General features: G+C 38.5%; 1 protein-coding gene and 1 pseudogene across 1 annotated transcript in view; one reads left to right on the plus strand and one right to left on the minus strand.

Annotated features, from left to right (window-relative positions):
• The window catches only part of LOC134808489 (uncharacterized), a 722,781-nt gene that overhangs the window by 130,298 nt on the left and 567,677 nt on the right, over window positions 1-24,806 (minus strand). The window lies entirely within an intron of this gene.
• LOC112205768 (small nucleolar RNA U3) lies at window positions 8,773-8,863 on the plus strand (annotated as a pseudogene).

The following is a 24,806-nucleotide window of genomic DNA, read 5'->3' on the forward strand; positions in this document are numbered from 1 at the left end:
CTAATGCATGCTGAGCATAATACCTAGGTGATGGGTTGATAGGTGCAGCAAACCATCATGGCATACATTTACCTATGTAACAAACCTGCACATCCTGCACATATGCCCTGGAACTACAAACAAAAATTTTAAAAAATGTCTTCCTTATATTTCCTGCTATGTAATTGATAACTGATAATCTGAGACTGAGTGGATATCCTGTTTCTTGACAATCTTTTAACCAATGATTTTAGCTTCCATTGATGATTCTTTATATAATCGATTATGACTACAATAATTGGAAAATGAAGATTTTCATATTCTATCTTACACATGATTAGTTGGCACTGTTCTATAAATAAGGGTTTTCTTTCCCATTTGTTATATCCACTCATTCATTTGTACATTTGTTCTTATTTATTGGATAAGTATCAACTTATGAATTCACCTTTTTTTCAATATGTTATATTACTGAAATTTCAATTTTGTGCTCAAAATTATCTAAATTTGGTCAGTGGAAAGCTCCTTTAAGCGGATTCCTGTGTCATTTTGACATAGCCCCATCAGATTTTGAGCACTCCTTTAATTTTTGGCACAACACCAAAACTTTGTGTTCAAAAATACTGCCAGCTTTTCTTGCTCTAATCCTACAATTAGCATTTCTCCAAGAATCATTAGTTCCTTTTAGAAAAAAATGAAATAGTGTTTAGATGTCAGGACCTAAATACTAGCTATGCTTCTTTCTAACGGATATCACTACCTTTAGTCCCTTGCAGTTGACAGAGCTGGGAAATAACTACATCTACCGCCATATCTAATCTATCTACATCTATGTGTCTATATTTTCTATAATCCAATCAAACACTGAAGAATTTTTCCTTTTCTACTGTGATTCTATATTTTTAACTTTCTTTTCCCACAGTAAGAACTCATTCTTTTGTTCAATCTTTTTATGCAAATAAAATTGTTTTAGAATCATTTTAGAAACTCAGAGAAACTCATTACGTATAACTTATAGCATTATGCTAAATTTCTACATGTTCCTGAGACTATTTAGGGACTTTTAATTTTGTTCTATTTGGTCTGTCTTTCATGTGCCAGTGACATTATTTTAAGTATAGAAGTGTTGTAGTGAATTTCAAACTACTAAAATTATTATATATAAATATTAATATTTAATTAGTAATTATATTTAAATGTTTTAAATATTTAAATATCTAAAGATTTTAAAATAAATTTAAAAGCATTAAAAGGAAAAATTTGTTCAAGTCTACTTGCATCCTTCACAGGTGTGTGTTTTCATGGTTTCCTCAGAAAGGTTTGTCTTTCCTAAGTACTTTCTGTTTTTATTGATGTTGTATGTAGGGGGTTGCCTTCCATTATACCTCCCAACTGGTTATAGTTTCTAAGTGTGATTTTTTATGTTGGTTACATTTTCTGTTACTTTACTATTTTTCTTGAGTTTTTATCATTTTCTTGAATTGTACACATATGCTATCATATGATCTGAAAATAGAGGTAATTTTGTTTATTTTCCAATTCTATTTCTCTGTCATCCTTTGCCAAATCAAATTGGTAAGTATCTCTCTTATTATGTTGAATAGTAGTGGATAGCGGTCATCCTTGTCTTGTTTCTGATTTTAGTGGAAAGTTTCCAGTATTTCCCCATTAAGTAAGTGAGATGCTGAGTTGAGGACTAATCATGTTAAGGAAGAACTTCTTATTGCTTCCTTTTCCACAAATGTTGACAAAGTGGTTGAAAGAATACTCTAATCATGTTAATGCTTACTTAGCATGATTAGAGAATTCTTTCAGCCGCTTTGTCAATATCTGTGGAAATTATTACATATTTCTCCTCTTTGTATCTATTAATATGCTGAATTAAAGAATTTCATAACACTCAATTATCATTGGATTCTTAGAATAAATCCTACTTGGTCGTAATGTATTATTTTCTTAATATAATGTTGAATTCTCTTTACTAATGTGTTTTCTAATTCTAGTGGCTGTTTCACTGATAATTTTTGTATAAATATTTATGAATAATAGATATTAAAAGTTTAGTTATCAAGATTAAACCTAATTTATAAAAAAATAATTTGGAAATATCTTGCCATTTTTCTCCCTCCAAAAAATTAATCTTGCATCTAGTATTTGCAGGTTTGATAAACAAGCAGATAATAAGCCTGATCACTTGTTTTCTGATTCCACAGCAGGTTAGAAATATCAAATTATAGATTGAGAAGCTATTACAGGTATGCTTATTGACTAAAGTGACAGATGACTCAATAAACGAAAGTGTTAGTTTACTTAATGTGGGAGAAAAATCACACTATACCCATCCATGGGCCCATCCTTATCTTATAAAATAATGCCAAAATAAACAATTGCCATGTCTTTTTATGAAAAATATAAATGTATACTGTGTGTTTGGAAGTGTCAGTTTCAAATGGTTACAATTAAAATATCTCAGTGTTTTAAAAGATATATTCCTAACAGTCTGGAAAACATACCTATTTAGAGTAAGGGTTCACCAAGGTTGACACATCATAGAGCAAGCAGAGATAATCAATGTGCATGCTGTTACCAGTGGAGCTGATTATATGGACTAGTAAAGTACAGAGAGGGAAAGTTGCACAGTGGGAAAAGCATTGGCTCATATTTTTGTTGTGTATATTCTTCTTCATTAATTACTTCATTATTATTCTTCCATCTGGCATCCTTTCTTTTTGCCTGAAGAAGACCCTTTATTATTTCCTTTAGGCCTATTTCACTAATGATAGATTATCTCAGGTTTCATTTGTCCAGCAAGGTTATATTGCCTTCCTTTTTAAAGCATGTATTCAATGGGGATAGAAGTGTATTCTATGCTGGTGATTATTTTCTTTCAACACTTTGAAGAAATTCTTCCATTGCTTACTGACTCCCATCTTTTCTATTAATAAGTCGGCTGTCAGACTTAAATTGTCCTGTTTTGAATGCTCTTATTTTGTATTATATACTTATGTAACGTTTCCTTTATATAATTTTTACCTGCTTGATATTTGTAAAGCTACCTAACTTTGTTGCTTGGTATCTTTCATTGCTTTGAAAATTATTAGTGATTATCTCTTCAAACATTGCCCTATTTTTAAATCTGTTCTCCTTTTGAAACTCCAATTGCCCTGTGTCTCCCATATTTATCATAGTATTTTCTGCATTTTACACTTCTCCCCTTCTTTCCATGTATCAGCATAGGCAGAATAATTTAGTTTCTCTAGAGAAGAGTGTCACAACCCAGGGTTGAATGGAGGAATTACATCCTGAAAGTCACTACCTCTGTTGCATCATTCTTGGTTGAGTGACTATCTCAGACTTGCACCCTCAAAGCCAGCCTTGACTCATCTCTTACCCAGGGTCCCTCACATGTGATCATTCTCCAGGTCCTGATTTCATTACTACACAAACTTTCCTACCTTCTTTTTTGATCCTGATTCTTATTTTCTCGTGTCTGTACTATGTTAATAGACTTAAATCTTGTATTTTCATCCATACTGCCTTACTAATTCTAATATATAACTGCTATATCATTCTATAGGCAAATTGATTTTAAGTCAGAAATAATTACTTATGCTTTTTAAAGACATAAATTCATACCAAGCCAATAATTCAAAGTTGTTATTCTATTCCATACCCAACTCCTCTCAACACATCCCAGGTTTTAGCTAAACTGAATGTTTTGCTTCTTAAGCATACTTTCTGCTTTCCCTGTATTTATTCTGCTTCTTCTCTCTGGGCTGCCATGGGTTAATTTTACCTATTACTTCACTGCCCAGAAACCTTTCTTGACTTCTTACAGCTTAATGAATCCCAGCTCTCCAGTCAGGTTCTCCAGAGCACTCCAGCATAACTACTTAGCCCTTTGTCCTTTTATTTTCCTACATGTCCCCTACATCACCTGAATGCTTCTACCTCTCATCATCTATGCACCTATTTTAATGACAGTCTTTTTCCTGGAATGCTTTTCTACCACATTTGTTGTAGGAAAGAGAGTTTCTGGGGTGCCAGATGAGTTGGTCTCCCCTGTGTGAGACACCCATGGGAAGCCATGGGCAGCCTCCAAGGAGAAAAGTCTCCTTATTGCCTTCATGTCTTTATGCCCTGAGAGCATAACCACTCAGCAGCATTCCACAGGTTGTTCAGGGAGATAACACTCCTTTGAAGCAGTGGAGTATAATCAAACATCTTGGCTCCTCCTGAAACATCCTCCCACCAGTTTCAGTCCTGATAAGTTAAAGATCTTAAGTAGTTTAGACACACGCCTTTGCTCAAGGAAATTCACAGACACCGCCACTGCTATACATCTTATCAAATGACTCATGAGTTCTCCTTCAGTGATTAATCCTTTTCTTCATCCCTTCCTCACCCTTCCATCTGCCCTAAGAACAAAGATCTTGTAAACCAATAAATTGGGTGGAGCCCAAGAGCTCTGGGCCATGACCAAGCCTCCAACACTCCGGTCCCCTGGACCCACCTTTTAAATGCTTATTCTGTCTCTTCCTAACTCCTCTGTCTCTGCTGGACTCGGGGTACCCACTGGGTGGTGTGGGGCTGGTTTCCCCAACATTTGTCTACTAAAATTATATTCACTTCTAAGGTCCACTTCAAATCTTTCTCTCTCTCTTCCCCCGCCCCCCACCCCCCACCACCTGCCAACAGCATTTTTACTGAAACCCAACTAGTTATAACTCATCATGAACGTTATTAAATGTTCCTGGTACTTCCTCTGCATCAAATGTTTATGGTACCATGTTGCACTCAGTTATTTCAGTATTTAAAATTAGGGTTGCCAAAAAGTAACAATAGGTTAACATTTCTGAGGTTTATTTTTCTCTCAGGTAAAAATCTAGAAGTAGTCAGAGCAGGACTAGATACGGCAGCTTAGTTTCTCAGAGCTCTCAGAGATTAGGATTCCTTGCATCCATGGCTCTCACCCTCATATCAGATGATAAGGTGTAAGATGGCAGCTAGAGCTCTGATCACTATGCACAAATTTTAGGCAGCAGAATGGGGGAAGATATAACAAAATAAGGTGACAAGAATGCAATCCAGATGTATTTTTAAAATAAACTATGTAAAAGTATAACATACAAGAAAATGCATACATTGTAAATTCACAATTCGATTACAAATACCACCAATAATCAAGACCCAGAAAATTCTCGTGAATCCAGAAAAGCTCTTTTGGTTCTTTTGCAGTCAATTATCCCCAACCACAGCTCATACTAATAGACAAAATAAGGGGGAAACATAAATTAATCTCAATATATATTTTCAAATAATTTGACAAAATGTAATGCTCTTTTTGAATAAAATTCTTACCAAACTAGGGAGAGAAGGAAATGTCCTCAACTTAATAAAGGGCATCTGTAGAAAATCTAGAGCTAGCATTACACTTAATGGTGTAAGACTGAATACTTTCCCTATATGATCAGGAAAAAGTCAAGGGTGTTTATTCTCACCACTTTCGTTCATTATTGTATTGGCAGCTCTGGCCAGCATAACAAGGCAAAAAAGAAGACTTAAAATGCAAATAAATTGAAAACTAATAAACAAAATGATCGTAATTTGCAGACATCCTGATTATTTCTGTAGAAAATACTTTGGAATCTATAGAAATAGCTTCTAGAACTAACAATTGGGTTTAGGAAGTCAGCAAGATAAAGATAAATCTATAGAAATAAATATTCCTCCATACTATTCAAAATCAGAAATTAAAATTTAATTGGTAAACATGTTGTCATTAAACAGTATATAGAAGTATTGAAACTACTGCTTAAAGCTAGTGGAGCCTCGGTTTCACGGGCTCAATAAAGGGACCTAATGCAAACTGTTGTATTCCATAACCCATGGTTCCCAGAAGAAGGTACGCTAGATGTAGAGCTCTGGGAACAAGTGGGGAGAAATCTTAAACAACATCATGCACAAGGGCAATGGGTCCCAGTATCATCTCTAACGCTATAGACTTTAGTTAGGGCGGCCCAGGTCCCGTTATACACCCAAGAGCCTAAAAAGGGGAAGGAGGAAGAACCGTCACCTACCTTCCCGCATCCATCTCCCTCAGCCCCATTGTTTCCAGGCAAAAATAACAAAGAAGAAATGGAGGTTTTGCCTGAGCCCCCTCCTCCAATAAATTGGATAAAAGACAAGGGATACACTACAGCTATGGGACCCTGTCTTAGGCAAGCGGCATTAGAAGGGGAGCTCTTAGCCTGCCCGGTAATGCAAGATCAACAGGCAATCAGGTATATAAACCCATTTCTTTTGATGCTTATAAAAAGATTTTTAAAAAGGCATTAGAGGCCGGAGCCACGCAGCCAAGTAGGCTATGAGCGGAAGAAAAGGCTCTGGGGCAGGGAAGCTCGCAGTGCCCTGGGCCCACAGGGTCTGGCCGGCCGGCAGCAGCCACCTCGCGGCAGTGGGAGAGAATGGCGCAGACAGAAAGTCGTGCCTAAGCGAGCACAATGCAGCTGCCACCCTGGGACCCACACCGCTGTGCTCTGCAGGTGGCCCACAGCAAAATTTCATGTGTTCCTTGTATACAAGTGATGTCCCAGATTATAATTCTCTGCTAAAATTTAAGTAAAATTTAAGAATTTAAAAAACCCTTTTCTAATAATGGCCACTATTATTTCTCCCTTACCCCTAAGGTGACTCTCTTCAAGTCCAATTTAAGTAAAACAGTAACCTCTGAAGGGAGAGAAATTAAAGAGCCCATGAATTAGTTGAGGAGCAATTAAAAGCCGGCCATATAGAACCATCAAACAGCCCTTGGAATTAGCTCATTTGTGTCATTCCCAAAAAGTCTGGTAAATGGAGAGTTCTGCATGACTTACGTGCTATTAATGCTAATTTGCAAGCTATGGGGCCCCTTCAACAGGGCCTTCTATCCACGGCGGTGATTCCTCGAGATGGCCTATAATCGTTATTGACTTAAAAGACTGTTTTTATACTATTCCCATAGCAGAACAGGACAGAAAAAAATTTGCATTTACGATACCAGCTATCAATAATAAGAGGCCACCTTGCTGATTTAATTGGAAAGTGCTTCCTCAGGGGATGCTAAACAGTCCTACCATGTGTCAGTATTACGTAAAGCAAGCTTTGCTCCCCAGTAGAGAAGAATTTCCTGACTGCAAAATTATTCATTTTATGGATGATATTTTATTAGCAGCCCCAAAGGTGACAGTACTTGTAAATTTATATACCTCTGTCTTAAAGAATACATACCTAAGAGGTTTAATCACAGCACCTGAAAAAGTACAGATGTCTTCTCTTTGGAAATAACTTGGGTACATACTAACTTCCCGGTCAGTAAGAACTAAAAAGGTTAAATTAAATACTAGCAACTTATGCAACTTAAATGATTATCAAAAATTATTGGGTGATATTAACTGGCTTTGCCCCATCTTGGGCATATCTACTGATAAGTTGCAAAAAGTTGCAAAACCTGTTTTCTATCTTAAAGGGCAATATAGCCCTGGATTCTCCCAGGTATTTGACCACTGCAGCAAAAAGGGAAATTGAAGACATAGAGCAAGCTATTTCCCAAAGGAAAATGGATTGCATGGACACCCAATATTCTGTCCAATTGTTTATTTTCCCCACTAAACATTCCCCTGCAGGGTTAATAGGACAGATGAGCCCAGGACTGCACTTTTTAGAATGGGTTTCTTGCTCACATACTGGGACTAAAACACTCTCTCCCTATATCCAGCTACTTAGTTAAGTCATCTATTCAGGCTGCAGATGATGTAATCAGTTGCTAGGTTATGACCCTGATGTCAGAAGAATTCCTTTGAGTCAAAGGCAATTTGAAGCAGTATTGCCCCTCTCTTTAGATCTTCAGATACCACTCACTGATGACACAGGCCATTTAGAACATACCCTCCCTGCTGACAAACTGCTTCAGTTCTTATCTCGTACTCCTGTAATTATGCCTACAAAAGTAGTTCTCTCCCCCATACCTAATGCTTTAACACTGTTTACTGATGCTCAGGTAAACATGGAAAAGTGGTAGTCTGGTGGAGACCATGTAATTCCCTCACTTGTTCTGGGTTTACTAGCAATCAAAGAGCTGAGGCTGGAGCCTTAATACTGGCTTTGGAGACTTTTTCTGCTCAGCCCATCAATATTGTTAGTGACTCTGCGTACTGCATTTGTTTGTTTGTTTATTTATTTATTTTGAGACAGAGTCTCACTCTATTGCCCAGGCTGGAGTGCAGTGGCATGATCTCGGCTCACTGCAACCTCTGCTACCCAGGTTCAAGGATTCTCCTGCCTCGGCCCCCTGAGTAGCTGGGATTACAGGCACCTGCCACCGCACCCTGCTAGTTTTTGTATTTTTAGTAGAGATGGAGTTTCACCATCTTGGCCAGGCTGGTCTTGAACTCCTGACCTCATGATCCACCCACCTCTGCCTCCCAAAGTGCTGGCCTTACAGGCGTGAGCCACCAAGCCCAGCCTTACTCTGTTTATTTATTGCAGAACCTTGAGACAGCACTAATTAAGTCCACTCTGGAGCCAGCCCCACGTGCTCTTTTTCTCCGACGTCAGCAATTGCTAGATCAACGTACACATCCTATTTTTATCACACATATTCGAGCCCACAGCTCACTGCCTGGCCCATTGGCTTAGGGCAATGATCAAGCAGACCTTTGGGTTATGACATCACTGCTTGACCAAGCCACCCAATTGCATCAATTTTTCCACCAAAATTGGAGAAACTTAACTATAACAATTTCAACTTACCCAAAGACTATACTTTCAGGGATCATTTCTATAGTTTGTTTCTAGAGAAGTTTCTCCAAATGTGTAGAGCACTGCTTAATCTTTTAAATTTAGACGATAAATTTCAATCAGCTGTCACAAAAGCACTTTGCTAAAACCTCTCAAGACATAAAACCTGCAGTTTTATGGAAAGGTGTAAACACTAGTGAATGGTGTGGCCCAAATGATTTGCTAACATGGAGAAGAGGATATGCTTTTGTTCATACCCCCTCAGGTCCTCTTTGGATTCCAGCACAATGCATCAAACCATATTATGGTATGGCTAGTACCCAACCCAGTACCAAAAATGAAGAAAATGACCCTATAGGACCAGCAGCCCCAGACAATGCAGCTTCTGTGGATGACACAGGACCCAGAGAGAATGCTGAAGAAGACAACTCAGAAGGCTAAGCAAATCCTGCTTTAAACACACCATTCACTCCAAATAATTTATTCCTTTTTTAGTCTCTCGTTCTGCTTACAACTGGTACCTGCTACACTCTTTTGGACTTATCTCTTAAATCCGCGTTTCTTCTGCCCTGTTACTTTGACAAACACCCCCTTCCCAGCTTCTAACAACACAACTGCTTAACGGAGAGGGATTAACATACCTCCAATGGGGTTCCTTAGTCACAGCACACATCAAACTAAATTGCCAAGTAACACTACAAGTCACTCCTTGATTGGAAAAGAATGTTGCAAATTATACTCATGTTTGTCTTATGTTATTTACCAATTCTAAGATGCAAAGCCAGAATACGAGCAGTGACCACCATGCCTGACAGACCTGCTGCTGCACACATCTGTACTCTCCAACAAAACCTGATGCTAAAAACAAAAGGGAGAGATGTAGGAGTTCAGTCATGGCGGTGGGAAAAATTGTAAGAGGAAATTATAGGAAAGAGAAGCAAACCTTCTTGGAAGGCAGGAAGGTTTTGTAAAAGCCTTGGAAGAGAGTTATGGCTGAAAACAGCCTTATCCTCTTACCGTGAGCTGATAGCTTAGAGTAGGTATAAAGGAATGTAAGGGAGTTTATCTAAAGAGCTTGTTGACTCATGTGGTCCGAAGACCGATCATTTGTAGGACTGCTGTCTCTGGGGAAGGCAACCACATTAATTAATTATCCACAAGTGTGTTGACTCAAAGCCTTTGTTATTAAATCTGTGCTGAATAAATGCCCACAGGGCCAGCTAGTCAGGTTGTATGGCTGCTACAACTCTTTCTGTGAGTGGCCTGGTTCCCTAGCCACTCTTTCACTTTATATCGGTGTCTGAGTATGTTATTCATCCACCGTGCAGCCTGGGTCTGCAGGTCAGACCCCAGCATTTACTCAAAAAAATTTTATGTACCTTTTTTTTCAACTCCTTTCAGAAAACAATCTTGCATGTGTTGGTTGTTTGATATTGTCCCACAGGTCACTGAGTCTCTTTATTTTTTTCTTCTTTTCCTTCCTGTGCTTCAATTTAGTTTCTATTGCTGTGTCTTCATTTTTACTGATGTTTCCTTCTGCAGTATCAATTTACTATTAACCCTATTCAGAAAAATTTTATTTCAGATATTGTATTTTTATCTCTGGAAGTATTCTTATTGATTTATTATGATTATCACTATCTTGTCCTTTAGGAAATATTGATTACATTTATAATAGTTGATTTAAAATTATCCTCTTATAATTCCATTATCTCTGTCACTTCTGATTCTGCTTATTTTCTTGTTTTGAGGTAATATAGTGTTTCTTTGCTTGTCTAGTGAATTTTTAGTAAATATATTATGAATGTTATAATAACGGGTGTTAATTATTATTTTTCTCTAAGGAGGGCTTAAGTTTGTCTTGTTAGGCAATTAAGTTACTTGCAAATCATATTAATGTATTCAAAACTTATTTTTAAGCTTTGTTAGGGTTGTCCAAAGTAGCCCTAACTCTAGGGCTAATTAAGCGAAACTACCAACACATGATTCTCTAGGTTCTTTACCGACTTCCTTGAGGCTCAGTGGGGTTTCTCAGCTCTGGCTGGAAGGGATTTGAGTATCTCTTAACCTTGCTTAAACTCTAGGAGTTGTGCAGGTTACAGTTCCCGTAGTATTTTTCCTGAGCAGTTACTATTTGTGCAGCTTTGTGGAGTTTTGTTGTATCCATGCATAGTTAATGGGGCCTTTATGCATATTTCTCTACAGAAATTGTTACTCTCCAATAATTTGCCCTGCAAATTCTGGCTGTCTCATCCTCCCACAAATTCAATATTTGTCTTTTCAGCTTAGCAACATTTCTTTTGCATTTCTTGGGATCTTCCTCCCTTTGCCATCTTCCAGAAATTGTCTATAGGCAGAAAGCAAGGGCAATAGTAGGCTTCACCTCTGTTTTCCTTTTCTCAGTGATCACAGTCCCACTCTGCCTGTTCTCTCAATGTCTGAAAGATTTGTTTTATATATTTTGCCTAAGTTTCTAGTTATTTGTGCTAAGTAGGCTGGTTTTATACCAGAAGCAGAAATCAACTAAAGAGGAATTTTAGGGAAGAGTTCTGGAATATGCCTCATTGGCCAGAACTGAAGCTATCTATACCTACAAAGGAGACTGGAAATGCAGCTTCTTCTGGGAAAACAAAACAAAGGAGAGCAGATTTTGTGAAAGAGTGAGCATTATATGCCATCATTGGATAGTTGTTAGCTCACTTACCAGCGTAGCAACTTCTTGAGTGGAGGGTCAGAGCTTTCCTCATTTCAGTAGCCTATGAAGAGCCTGGTGCTCATGACATTCTTAGGAAAAAAACATTGAAAAGAACATGATCCTGAGTACTGAACTCATAATTATCTAAACTACCAAAGAGAAAATTAGGTATGAAGAAAGGAGACAACGTATGGTGGGTGAAAGTGGCAGAGAGAGTTGGAGACAAGGTTGGAAATTATCTTGGAGCTCCAAATGCATTGGCTCATAGATTATTTTAAAACTCTGTTGAGGAATCGGGGCTACAGAGCCCTGTTGTTCCCCTCACCTCCAATGTCCTTTTCCAGACACCCATGTCATGTGTTTTAAAGCTCAGATCATAGATCATAAGCGAGCTACTAGATGGAGCCTTCTCTGATGTCCTACTTGTGGCACAGTTTTTCTACAGCATGGTTTCTGTCAAGTTTTCAAAGCATATAATGATTAATACTGCTGATTTCTACCCTCAAGAAAGTGGAATCTATTTGGAATTTCAAAATAAAAACAAAGTTGTCTTTTATTTCTGTTACTTTTTTACTTCCCTCACAATGCCTGCCACCGTGAACACAAAGCATATTAAATAAGATCACTGTTCCTTGACCTGGTGTCAAGCGGCTGTTTGGAAGTTGTTTGTGTGTCAGTTGAGACATAATAAAAGAATAAGCATCCTGACATCACTTGCCCTCCGACCACCAGTAGTGATAGGGCTTGCTTTACTCAAGGAGGAAGTCCTTAACGACTCGATCTACCCAGGCAAACACAACAATCATTCAGTTTTTGTTTCATTTTTTCCTTAACCTATCACCATGAAACAAAATGTAAGTATTTGTTTTCCTTATTGCCTGTCTCTCCTATTTAAATAAGGGCTGAGATTTTTGTTCTGTGTCTTCACTGCTATATTCCTAGCACATCAACATTTGCCAAGGGAAAGGACGGGAGATGGAAACAAAGGAAGTTAAATGAGAGGGACACCAAGGAAGAAACTGAGATGGGGTCTGAAAGTGTGGTGGGACATTGGCTACCCTTGAAATTGCGAAGGGTCTTATACTTGATAATGACAGGATTTGGGAAGCTCTCTTAGGGCCATGTAAAAGAAAGGGCTAAATATAAAAGGGTGAGTGAAGGAGAGTTTTTCCTCTATTGCACTTGTACAATTCAGCCAATTCATACTCTGAGTTTGTAGGAGAATCTTTCACTAGTCAAAATAGAAAATGACCAAATCACAGAAAATATTATGAAGACAAGAATGAATTTGTAATTAAAAATTAAAACAGGAAAACAGAAATGCCAGCTGTAATTTTTATGCAGTTTCCAATCAATGCATGTACTTGTCTTTTATACATAAAGTGAATTTCTAGTTGCCATGAGTCCTATAAAAACAATATCTTTAACAACCAGTTCCTGCCCCTGTTTTTTCCTGTCTTATGATTTGAAAATGGGTGTTTTATTTTCTTCTTTTCACATTTAGTCTGGGATCCCTTCTTCATTCCTTGGCTTTTTATTTTTCTCCAAGGGGCTTATTATTGCAAAGTTAAGAAGCCATAAGCAAGGGGAGTTTGTGAGGCCAACTGTAGCAGAGGCACAGCTCTCATCTTACCATCGTAACCACTCTGAATTGCTGGGTGGCACCAGAAAGCTCACTGGCACCTTGGCATATGGCAGGGAGAACCTGGTAATTTGGGTAGATTTAAAGTGGGTATGGAATTGCCATTAAGCTATCATCCAGGTCTTGTGTGTGTGTCTGTGGTGTGAAGGGGGCAGGAAAGGGGAAGGAAATAAGAGAAAGGGAGAGAAGAGGATAGGAGAGTATTAAACAAATCCTAGACTCTGCTACCTTCATGTTTTGATTATGAATGTGTAGAGGTCAGTGCTTCAACTCTATGGACTTTATCTTTCCACAGATCTCAATATTTTGTTAATAGCTCTTTTGCTGGAGTCCGCCAAGCTGACTGTTTAACTGGCTTTGCCTACCCTATTTCTTTATCTAAGGAATACTCCATCAGAAATGGTGAGATTCACATTCCACAATATGAGCTGCTTTTAAATAACCATATGCAAGTAAAATAATAGGCAAAGGAGAAATGAAGACTGGGGTCAGGAAGGTTTCTCCCAACACTATCCTCAGATTTAGGTTCATATCAGGTACCAAATCTTGCAGCCAGATCTCAGGACAAGTGAATTCATTTACCCATCCAAATGTTGCCTGTGAATTCAAAAGCTAGAATTTATAGAGTCTAGTGAGCTGAAAATTATAGGGCACTTTGCTACATAGGAAGCCTAGTTTCATATTTATTTTGAGATTTGGGATTTCAAGTTTAGTTAAGAATGAAAGATTCTTTACAAGGACCTAGTGACTTATTCTTCTCAAGCCCTTGATAACAAACTTTTGGTTGCTAAACCCACCGATCTTTTAAGACTTAGATGTAGAAACCCATGAACCAGGCAGATGGGGTGTTAGCAACAACATCCATTCACCCAGCTCCTCCCAAGAAGTAGAGGCAGGAATATCTCCTCTTTGCAAGGCATACATCCACTCCCAAAGCAAAGAACCCTAGATTGCATAAAGCTCCAACTCAATGGCCCTCCTTTTACCTGCCTCATCTCTCTGGGATAGGGAAGAGAAGGAGCACCCTTTCCTTGTCCCTTCTGACCTTAGCTATGGAACCTCTGCTGTCTTTTCCTGACATTCTCCTTCTTCTATCTGTATCCCTTACTGCATTTTTGCACTGCAGTTCAGTGGCTCCATTGTGCCCGCAATAACACATCCACTTCTTTCAATTGCTTGTCTTGCACTAGAAAAGAGGAAAAGGTTCCATCTAATCTGGGTTAGGTTATAAAAACATTTTAGCACTAAAAATAAATTATCTAAATGTGTTGGGATACATTCCACCTCATAGTTAAATACTAAGGATGGCATGATGTGGATGTAAAATGTGCATGGTCAGGGAGGTTAAGAAAATAACCTCAAAGGACAGGGCCACAGGAGAGAAGAAGGTGATGGTTACCATAAATGGGTCTGTGGCTCTGTGTGACACCTGCTGTGCTATGCCATCAACGTGCAGCTCCACGACAAATGAGATCCTTCAGCCAGGCTTGTGTAAAGCATGCTCTCTGGATACAACAGGACATGTCACTTGTAATAACAAACCCAAGCCTCAGTATCCATCCACATTTGCAAAATGAAAATGACTCTCCTTTTCTTTCTCCTCTTCCTCTGCTGCTCTTCTGCTTTTTGTTAGAGCTATTTCTGCACTGTTTGCTTCATGGGTTACTGAACAGATCAAGAACTGATAGTGATGATAATAGTGGCAATAGCTGTCATTTATTATGTGCCTTCCATGTGCTAGATACTAATATTTCCACTTCAATCCTTGAACAACCTTAGGATAAGAGATCATCATTTTCTCTATTTTTGCATAAGGAAACTGAGAAAGGTTAAGAAACAACCAAGGAAATAAAGCTAGCAGTGGTGAGCATCTCTGAAGGCCCTTCCTTCTCTAAATTACATTGTCTTTTAATCTGTAAAGCATAGTAGGTTTGGTAATGGTTACTGAAGACTTTTGCAAATATCATCCTGCAGTTGTAAATTCTCTTCGATGTTCTAAGAAATATGTGCCAGAATATTTGGCAAAAGGCACCTAACATGTTAGATCTGTAACACTTCCTATGACAGGACAATGGGTGCCTTTGACAGGGATCTGTGGATTTCTTCTTTTGGCTCACTTGACTTCCAAATTTGCAGTGGGATTGAAGGAGAAAAGAGGGTCCTGAATAATAATTGTCAATTCTCCTACATTAACACTTTCTAGTCATGCCATCTCTCTGATGGAAACTGTTTTGCTCAAATAGTATTATATAAAGTTTATATATATAGCACTTCAAAGTTCACAAAGGTATTTCATATAAATGTCTCCATTTAAAAATCTATCCAACTTGTAAGATAAGTATTATTCTTCCCATTCTACAAATGAGAAAACTAATTTGTTCTGGGGCAATAAATTGTATCCCAAAAGTCTGTAAATGTTTCCCAATTAGAAAGATCTCCCGTGATTAGGGTGGCTCATTATTATAATTAGGGTGCCCCAGTTTGGCTGGTTCTACCTAAGCAATTCACTCTCAAAAGTGTCCTAGTTTGAGGGATAAATGATATGGTCAGCCTGCCCAAAAGCACAGAATTAAATGCAGAATATCACTTGTAACATGATGAGTGACACATTGGGCCATCAGGGACACAGCTGTGCCTGTCTTGCATAAGAGTGATTCCTTAAGTAAGGTACATATTTGGGGCATCAGTACATTTTTTTTCACTCTCTCCACTTGGATAAGTGAGAGCTTCTCTCTTGTTCAACCACAGTGTTTGATCCCAAGTGCATTAGAATCACCTGGTGAGCCTTGTAAACTCAGATTTCTTCTGTCCCATCTAGGGTCAATTAAACTAGAATTTCTGAGGGTGGATGGTAGGAATGATATTTTTCAAAAGCTCTCCAGACAGAGCTTTTGACATTCCAGCCAGAAGTGATGACTGGCTGCTTATAAATAAACACTAGGTGATAATGGTGCAGTATATTAGACCCATGGAAAGGGCATTGCAAAGGAGAGATCATATTTGGTGTGGGGAATGTTGCCAAGGAAGCTGATATATTTTGAGATGGCTCACGGACAGTATGATGGCTCCACAGAGTGGAGGGGTAATATATTGGTGGCTGCCTGCTCTAAATTTTGAAACTCCTGTGTTTATCTTGACTTAATGAAGTGTGCTATTGTTTAAAATATTCTGTGTTCTATGGAACTGATATTGAGTCTGGTCTCCCATTCCAATATTTTTTTCTCTGTAACTTTATTTGGATCTGTTGCAACTTCTTGCTCTGTGTGTCTATGTGCCTGCGTGCATGTTGCGTCAGGGAGTTACAATGAGGGTATACTTAGAATTGTTGGCTAAAAAGGTTGTATATAAAAATAAAGGTTGTGTATCTGTGAGCATCATGTTTTCTAAGAGATAAAACCCTTTACTGTGTTACTTTTTCAGAATATGCTTTCTGAGAAAGTAGAAAAGAAGTATCTCATTTTGCAGAGAAAGACCTGGACTCACAGAAATGTGAGGTGGTCAGCTGAGGGCCATGCCATGAATCAATACAGCCCCTGAATTAGTGGTGAAGATTTCTAATCATTGATATAATGCTCTGTGAAAATACAGGCATGGTGAAAAAGAAGTTTCACTGTTTTTCCAATTTATGAAAGTATTTTTAGAGTATCATTAAATCTACTTTATGGTTATTTATTGCAATAAATGTTTATTTTCCTTTGAAATGCACTTAATCATACCCTAATCTCCTGGCTATAATTTTTCCATGGAAAGAAAATAACATTTCAGTTAATGTAATTTCAATATGCTGGGATCTCAGTCTCCTGTTTCAGGTGCCTCGGGATGCAGGAGACCAGGCCAGGGACTTGTTCCTTCCTGGGTACAGATCACCACAGTTTAGAATTGTCAAATTCTTTGCTGAAAACTCCAAGTAACTTAAATTCTTTCCCTTAGGTTTTTTTTTTTTTTTTTCTGGGCAAGTGCTTTTTAGTCAATCCTAGGATTCTATTCTAAGAGGTCGTTTCTCAAGTTTCCTTAAGCTGTAACCCTCTCCAAACCCCAATTTTAACTCTAGTTCTTCAATCTCTCATCCCTCTTGCATGATGATTTGCCATCTTTTTCTCTGGGGAGAAGACACACATATAGAAATCAGCAAAGAGCTTTAAATACTAGATGCCCAAGAGATGCTTAGCCTCCTGTTCCAGCCACTGGAGTTGAGGGGTGGAGGCACCTGATGTCACAGAAAGGGAATGCTCACTAGTCTTCAAGCAGTCCCCTAAGGTAAGGCTGGAGGAAGGAGGTGGTGAAGAGGGCTCCTGAGTTCCTTCATTTGATGGCGCTGATCATACAGGTACAGGTGGAACAGTAAGCTCAGAGCCATTCCTTAGACCTAGAGTCTGGCCTTTTCACCTATATAAAATAATACTATGTAATATTATTTCAAGTAGAGGTAGGAAAATAACCCTTAGGATTTAGTACCCTCGGCCTGGTGGGCCAGCAGAAATAAAAGTTAATTCCAAACAAAGACCTTAACTACCACAATTCTGCCCATGTTTCCCTCTAGGGATCTTTGATCTCAGGCTGAATGGAGGAAGAAGAGCTTTTCTAGTTGACGCCTGTCACAGAGATCTGATGAGGTCAATGTAAATGAGTCCGCAGAAGCTTGATAGCCTATAGAAGTCCCTGAAAATCCCGAATGGCACGAGAAGGTTGAAAACTAGTCAAGATGCTGATATCTTCAAGAAGTTAAATATAACCTAAAAAAATGATTTGTCACAGAATAAGGTTGGTTTAAAAAATTGTAAAGGGGAGGAGAGTGGAGATTCAAGCCTAGAGAGAAAGGCTGAATAAGAAGAAAGTAATTGTGAAGTCAACTGTAAAATATTTCCTGTGTCTCACCTGGTAAATCCACATGGGCTTCCTGAAAGAGGAAGGCTAGAGTTACTTTTGAGTTGCTTTTCAAATGATAAGCAGGGTCCTTGAGTAAACAGGAAATGAAAGATTTGAGAGAGTAGCTGAGGAAGGATGCAGAAGTGAAAAGGAGAGGGGAGCCATCAGCACCCCAGATTTAATTTGATGGAGAATTTTCTCTATTTGTTTATGTGTGTGCCTGTCTTTATTAGACTGTTTGTTTGCCTTTCAAGGGCTGGGCCTCTGCCTCATTCACCTTCATATTCTAATATAATGCAAGCTTAGGAAATTATTGTTTAAATACATACATTCAGACATAAATGGATGAGAGTAAGAATAAAGGCATAAGTGGTGGTGTTTAGCAAGCGCCTTGGCTGTGAGCTTAAGACTGTTTGTTTTTTGTGACCTGCCATCTTCCTTTGCGCAACAACACAGCTCATGATGATGTTCCAGAGCATTTTGCCACCAGAAAATGAGGCTTGCTTTTGGTCTTTTGAAGGAAGACTGCAGTGAACAGTTAAATTGACTTTAAATTTAGCAGCATTGGGCAAGAATAGAAATGTTCTAATCCTGTCTCCTCCTACGGAATGTGAATTGTGGTCAAAGTAATATGTTTTTGCCTTCTGTGATTTAGATCAAATTTCATAGGCCAGACAGGGCGTAGGGAGCCAGGCTGCACAGCCACTCTCCCTGGTAAACAGTGTCACACCTCCCTTGGACAGCCCAGGGTACCATGTGTGCCCTGGCGTTACAGACACCTCACCAGGGCTTGTCTGTTCTCCCTGCCTTGTTTCTCAGCCCAGTGTTCATGTGGAGTTTGGCTTCCTCTTCTTAGAACTGGGAAAGGCAACGCTGTGCAGGTGTGAGAGGTAGATACACATGCGCCCAGAAGATGCTGCCCCAGAAAAACATACCCAGGGCCTGTATTTGACTCAGAGTTTAAGGTCTTACTTTTCATTAGAAAATAAGATCACTAGCTCTAAAATTTCCACTGGGGAAGACCGGGTTGGCTTAGCAGGGCAGTGCCATCTGATGGGCAGCTGTATTCTATAAAGTAGATGAGGGAAGATGACAGAATGGCATGTCTGTGGGCAGAAAGCAGAAGGGAAATTGGCTTCCCTTCACAGGCCACTAAGGAAAGGGTTATCCAGTGGCCTGCTGGATTTGACACTATCTGCCTGCCACATCTGAGCTCAGCATTTCTGCTTTGACACACATGGGTCATTCTACCCATTGAGCTTCAGCAATTCCCTAGTACAGATGCTTATTGGCACAGAATCTTAAGTCCAATAAGGGAGCAAAGAGATTTTACTTTGGAAGGAAATACTATGGATTCTTCAGTCATTCAGAGGCCTCACCTCCTCCCTTAATGAGTGCTCCCAATGTAAAGGTATAATGACTGGCTAACTAAATGCTTTGGGGGTATAGGAATGAGGATACATATCTAGAAAAGTGGATTTTAGAAGAAGAAAAGACAGTATGATGAAAACAAGTTTAAGAAAGAGCAAAAATAAAATTTGACTTATGTATATCAATTGTGATGAACTGTAATTATGCATTACATGGAACAAGTCTGCACAATCAGATAAGAATTCTTCACTAATTTCCTCTTTATTTGTCTACGTCATAATCCACATTAGGGAAGAAACAACCTCTACTTTTTAAAAGTCACAAATATTAAGCCTATAAAAATATCAATATCTTATCAAAGTTTAACTCAAATTTATACAGGAAAACAAAGGTTCATTCCAACCCACCTAGCTTCTTTTGATGGTTTATTAAGTAGTATTTAAGCAAATTGAGTCTCATATTATCTGGCCAAAAGATATTTTTCTTGCCTCTGTATTATTAAACAACACTTACTGAGACTATTCATCAGATGTCCAGATTAATCTTGACGGTGAAGAATACATGAACTCTATATGCAATCTTAAAAAGGAGTAATATAATATGCTAGTTTTCTCTTTCGTGTCCATTCCTCAAAACTTGATTATTATTAGGTTAGGCTCATCCTTTACTAATTACCTTTAGTTAAGATTTCTTAGTTTGCAAAAATTATTGAATTTATATTGACTTAACTGAATGAGCATTTGAAAACTGTCTCTCATAGTTCATCATGAGTACTGAATTGTTCCTCCTCTTTTTCTTTAAGTTTCTTCTCTTTACTACATATTTTTCCCCAACCAGTTATTTTTGTTGTTGTTATTTGCTTCTTAAAAATTCTGTGAGGCTTATTTTTAGAATATTTTAGAAATCTGGCTATGTCTAAGAATGGCAAACTATGATAATTGATGTATTTAATATTTGCTAACACATGTCTATTCCACTGTCAATGAAAAGACTGTGCTTGCTTTGATCAAGAATTAGCCAAAATTTGGAACTCTCAGAAAGCTATTTATTTATTCCAGAACAAAGCATTTGGTTTGTACTACCATCAAAGTATTCTAAGTGGCTAGTTACACTAGTGAAAAAATAAGATCTCTCTTTTGTTCAGGCCTTCAGAATTTTAACATCATACAAAATCAATAAAGCTCTTAAATGTAAATCTATGAAGATGAGACACACTGATTTCTTGGCTATTGTTTACGGAGGTGATTAAAAAAAGCCTTGCAGCCCAAACAGAATTTTATTTTCTCTGTCAATAAGAACAATATACTTCCATGGATAAGTATGTCATCTATGGAAGCATTTCAGATGTCTGTGTTGCAGATGCAGAAGGTATGTCTTGGGATTTCCCTGCACCACATCACATACTAGACTATCCATTGTAGGAAAAGATGGTTGGGTCGATTATAGGAGTTGTCCTTGGAATCAATTCCAAGCGCTCCGGAAACTTACATCTATAGGTCTGACTTAATGTAATTCATAATTGTCCCATGTTATAGGTCTGACCTAATGTAATCCATAATTGTCCCATGTTATTTTTTAAAATGTGGCTGATATACATCTCCTAGAAAAAGGTCACATAATTAGAATTATTTAAGTATTTAATTTACAGGGAAATTGGGGGTTCAAAGTAGTCAGGAGATGCTTTAAGTGAAAGACGTTGCCTAAGGCCGTTCTAGTAAGTATGATAACGGTTTGTAAAATCACCATCAGCTACATCGTCATTTGAAAACAGATTTAAGAAATATATATATATACTCAAAGCACTGCACTAAAGGAAAACAGACCAAGACTAGTAATATTAATCCACTGTCATCCAGTTGGCTGGCCTACCTGCTACAGAAGCTGAGGCTCAGCTGGCCTGCCAATGGGCTTGAGCCCTTGGGGATCTGTGACTGTACCATGACTCACTGACCCTGCAAAAGCCAAACTGGCTCCGTCGTCTTTGTCCAGAGTCCTCATTTCAAGGCCTTGGCCTCTCTTGCCTCTTTACCAAGGTAAAAGGCAGCAATAAGTATGAAGAGTCAGACAAAAAAAAACATCAAGCTATAACCATCCATTTAATATCAAAATTAAACAAAGACTCATTAAAAATTTCAGCATTTAAGCAATTTGGGGAAAAATTGGCAGAAGAAGGTACATGAGCAAAGAAAGGTGTTTTCAAATAGAAGTTACAGAGCTTATTTTAATATGACCTCAATGATCTTCACATAATTTAACAGGAAATTTTATTCTAATTAGTTTGATTGAGCTCTATTTTTTAACAGTTTCTTAAAACTGAGAATTAATGAGCAAGAAAATAAAGTCTGCTCAAGTCTTTGGAACTTAGGCAATTCTTTCTTTCAAACTAGAGGGAAAGAATCGTTTAGAACAATATAAATCAGCATTTGGGGGATCTTTCGTCTTCCTGTGTTCCTTTATGATGGATGTCTCTAACCCCCAGGCCCTACCGGTCTGTGGCCTGTTAGGAACCGGGCTGCACAGCAGCAGGGAGCAACAGGGCAGGCATGTCAGCGAACCTTCATCTGTATTTACAGCCACCCCACATCACTCACATTACTGCCTGAGCTCTGCCTCTTGTCAGGTCAGTGGCAGCATTAGAGTCTTATAGGAGCATAAACCCTGTTGTGAACTGTGCGTGCAAGGGATCTAGGTTACGTGTTCCTTATGAGAATCTAATGCCTGATGATCTGTCACGATCATCACCCCTAGATGGGACCATCTAGTTGCAGGAAACCAAGCTCAGGGATCCCACTGATCCTACATTATGGTGAGTTGTATAATTATTTCATCATTATATATTACAATGTAATAATAATAGAAATAAAGTGTACAATTAATGTGCTTGAATCATCCTGAAACCATCCCTGGCTTCCCTGGTGTGTGGAAAAATTGTCTTCTGCAAAACTGGTCTCTGGTGCCAAAAAGTTTTGGGACCACTGCTTTATAAGACCTTTTACTTACAAGAAGAGCCTGGTAAGAGTCTTTTTTGTGGACATTAAAAAAAGTTTTATTTGTAGAAAATACTTTGTGTGAAACATAAGGAGAAATCTCTATTCTCTCAAGAGCTTATTGGGGAAATAGACACGTGTAGTAATAAGGGAGTGAAGGAAGAGGAGTTAATATTAGCAGGGGTCAGAGCAGGAGTGGAAAGGAGGGTTCTATATGAGTTTGTCCAGAACCAACTTGCAGAATGATCCACTTTCCAAATGACCATTTCAAAAGTAAACAGAATTTACTTTTCTTCTAACTTTTATAGTTAGTTTTATTTTACCTTCTTCACTGCCATTTTAGGAATGCTTTATTTCTCTTTCCCAACTCTCTGCTGTAGCTGAATAATGAGGGGGAGAGAGAGAGGTAAAACTGAAGGGCATATGAGTGTAAAGTTTTGAATATAAGTAATTGACATTAATATCTTCTTCATTAAGTTGTTCATATTTTTAGAAGCTATATTCCCAAGAATTTTTATGTTCAAGAGCATGTTCCAAAAATATACTCTTAGTGAATATGTCATGGGTATACCTGTCAAATAAAGATAGATCCTGGGGGCCATGCTCCAAATTAAGTCAATCAGAGTTCTTCTCTGGGAACAATACACAGACAGCTGCTGAGCTGAGAGACTATAAATCTGGGATTGACAAAAGCCATTTCTCTTTTCCGTCTACAGACTAAAGCCAAACAGGAATAGACAGAAAAGGATAAGGGATGGTGAGAGAGAGTCCTTAAGGAGATGAATTTGAGACCCTGGTTCTGGTAGTTAGTATCTACTTTGATCCTTTGAGTTGACAAGTTCTGGGAAGGGTCTGAGATTTTACTTTGCTTGCAAACTAACAAGTGAACTTGCCACAGTTTCATGGATACTAGTTGAAGACATGAAACTTGGTTCAGAGACAAAGGATGTTATTACTCACAACAATAGCAGTAGCCAGGGTGCCAGTGCCTCCGGTCCCATTTCCCACATGGTGATGTATAGAGGACCGAGAGACACTTGTACTCACAGTGAGTTGCATTACTGAGGAGGAATCCTGAGTTTAGGAAATCCAGATTTTTATAATGGGCAGTAACCCTGTCCGTTACAAGCCTTTCTCTGTTCGAGTGACTGTTCACTATACAAACATCCTTTTAAAAAGTCAGTCATTGCCTCTACTCACAAAAAATTCAGAAACCTGAGAGAACCACGAAGCATTATCTCCCATCAGAGCTGTGGCTATATTTCTTTTCAGTTGATCTTCCTTAAGCTGGCTGAGCTGTGTTTACGTCACCGCCATCAAGAATCCTAACCAACACATGCTGTGGTATTAGGTCTTCCCTTTGGAGTGCTCCATCCTAACCTTATTATGAAAGCAGGGTGATATAGGTTCATTGTACAGTTTTTGGGGAAAAAATATATGAAAAGCAATCACTTTTAAATTATGTGGGGGAGAGGACCTGCATCTAAGTTTCGGATCTGTTCTTGCTTCACAGCAGCTGATGACACTCCTTATATTCCTTTTTGGATGGAATGACAAAACACATCTTTTGGGCTATATATTGTAAGAGGTATCAACTGTTGTTCTCAGCTGACCAGTTTTTATAGACAGAAGATTAAGAAATTGCTGATGGTGTTAGCTAGGATCCCCTGCCCTCAACTTCCAATTGACTTGCCTTCCTTCTTATGAGTTTCTACTCATAAGACCTTGCCCTAAGTTTACTGCTAAATAATATCAACAATATGTCATCTGTCATCATGATTTAAGACAAATATCCTTCCAAAGTGTTTATACTAATACGAAATGCTATAAGAAATTCACAAAGCTTTTAGGAAGGAATCACAAAAAGTACTAATGATGGAACTTGAGACATCATGAGAAGTGCCAGGGAGATACTTAAGAATTAGAGAAAGCTGCTAAGCATTACCTACATCATACCATATCAGGTGGTTGCCTTAAAGCCATCAGAAATGGTCTATCCCCTAGGGAAAAGAGGTCCTACTTCTGTTCCTGGTGACTATACCATGTGCTCTTGAGGCTCTGTTCCATATCTATATTTTATGTGTCTAACACAGTAGCTGACACACAAAGCGTTCTCAGTAACCGTGTGTTTAATCAATGAATTAAGACTCTGCAAACAAACTTCCTAAAATAATGTGATCACTCACCCACCTTCTCAGGAAACTGCACAAATCCACGTGGGCAACCACTCACAAATAAAATCATCAGGCTCGAACTATTGTTCATGCAAATCGCCATTTAAAAGAAAAAATGGCTAAAAAAGAATTTGCTTACAGGGAGACTTTTCTCACTTCCAATAGGATTTCCTAGCAACAAATAGGGGTCCTTTTCCCTTCATTTGTGTGTGGTTGTGCACGCTGTGTTTGCAGTAATGGGGAGAAGTTTGGGGAGGCGGGGGACTGGAAAGGGTGGCTCATCCTCTCTCCGGAGGCAGCTGCTTTCTCCATTA

The sequence above is a fragment of the Pan troglodytes genome, chromosome 16 (assembly GCF_028858775.2).
Source record: "Pan troglodytes isolate AG18354 chromosome 16, NHGRI_mPanTro3-v2.0_pri, whole genome shotgun sequence".
NCBI classification, from domain to species: domain Eukaryota; kingdom Metazoa; phylum Chordata; class Mammalia; order Primates; family Hominidae; genus Pan; species Pan troglodytes.